This window comes from Herpailurus yagouaroundi, unplaced genomic scaffold (assembly GCF_014898765.1).
Source record: "Herpailurus yagouaroundi ecotype Mexico unplaced genomic scaffold, PumYag 140, whole genome shotgun sequence".
Lineage (NCBI taxonomy): Eukaryota > Metazoa > Chordata > Mammalia > Carnivora > Felidae > Herpailurus > Herpailurus yagouaroundi.
This window is the reverse complement of record NW_024412395.1, coordinates 43,700,876-43,702,446: the sequence shown is the minus strand read 5'-3', so window position 1 is coordinate 43,702,446 and position 1,571 is coordinate 43,700,876. Positions and strand designations below refer to the sequence as shown.

At 43.0% G+C, this 1,571-nt stretch overlaps 1 protein-coding gene across 1 annotated transcript in view; it reads left to right on the top strand.

Moving 5' to 3' along the window:
• Positions 1-1,571, top strand: part of DPP4 (dipeptidyl peptidase 4) — a 109,062-nt gene that overhangs the window by 13,032 nt on the left and 94,459 nt on the right. The gene's annotated exons all lie outside the window — the stretch shown is intronic.

The window sequence follows — 1,571 nt, the reverse complement described above, 5'->3', positions numbered from 1 at the left end:
TTGATTATATACATCTTGTTTTAATGTATTATATTTCTGAATATTGGTTTTTTAAAAAAATTTAATGCTTATTTATCTTTGAGAGACAGACAGGCAGACAGACAGAGTGTGGGCAGGGGAGGGGCAGAGAGAGGGAGACACAGAATCCGAAGCAGGCTCCACGCTCTGAGATGTCAGTACAGAGCCTTACATGGGGCTTGAACTCACGAACTGTGAGATCTTGACCTGAGCCAAAGCCAGCCAGTTTAAATGACTGAGCCACCCAGGTGCCCCATTGCGAATTTGTTTTTAATAAATGAATAAACTCTCTTAATGTCTTCTCAATAGGACTTTTTAATTTTTATCATTTTTATTTTTTATGTTTATTTGTTTTTTGAGAAAGAGAGAGAGAATGAGTGGGGGAAGGGCAGAGAGAGAGGGAGACGCAGAATCTGAAGCAGGCTCCAGGCTCTGAGCTGTCAGCACAGAGCCCGCTGACATGGGGCTTGAACTCATAAACTGTGAGATCATAACCTGAGCCAAAGTCAGAGGCTTAACCGATGGAGCCACCCAGGTGCCCCTCTCAATATGACTTTTTAAAATTGTGTGAACTTGTAATCACATATGTGAGGGAAGAGCATCTTGAGTCCACTGGAAAGGTGAGCAGAGATTTGTGTTAAGTGGAAGCAGAGTTGCTTATTGGCAGAGGAAGGAAGCCAACACATGCCTGTTATAGCACATGTTTAATGGATCTTATTTTAGAACTTACAAGAACCCTAAGAGGTAGACATCTCTTATCCCTATACTGATTCATATAGTAAATCTCAGGAGAGTTGGATAAATCACCCTAATGCACGGGGCTGGGAAATTGTAAAGCCGGGATACAAATTCAGATAATTTTAAAGGTTTGTTCTTTTTATTATCCCGCCTAGTCTTCCAATGCACAGAAAATAAAATAGACTATAAGTTTTTCAAGAATAGGAGCTCTGCCCAAAGCAGCATGTATGCGTGCACTCACCAAGCATACATTCAGGGTCTACTCTGAACCAAGTTTTGTGCTAGGCCCTGAGAATACAAGGGTGAAGAAGAGAAGCAAGGACAGTCCCCATCCTTGAGGAGCTTACAGACTAGAGAGGGTTTCAGAAAAACAAAGAGACTACGATAATCAGTATGATCAGAGCCATAGGAGAGAAAAGTGAAGGTGCTCTATAAATTCAGATTTTCAGGATTTGGCAAGGTGAGTTGGAGGAAACAGCCTCCAAGCAGAGACTTTGCAAACAAGCATTGTTTGTTTGGGTGCAGGAAACCAGGGACGCTACTGGAGAGTTCCTGGAAGGGGATACTGAGTGAGAAAAGGCCTGAAACAAAGAACAAGGTCACACTGAGAAGGTGGCAAGAATGGTGGAGATGAAAGGAGATATTGCAAAGGAATTTACAGACAATGCTCCAAGGATTGGAAACAATAGGACCACACTCACAATTGAGGACAATGTCTCTGGGCAGAGTGTAGAGATCCAACAGAGGGGTAAGGAGAACAAGGAGCAGGGAGGGCACTAGAAGTCAGAAAGCCACTAGGAGAAGTGGTGGTGGCC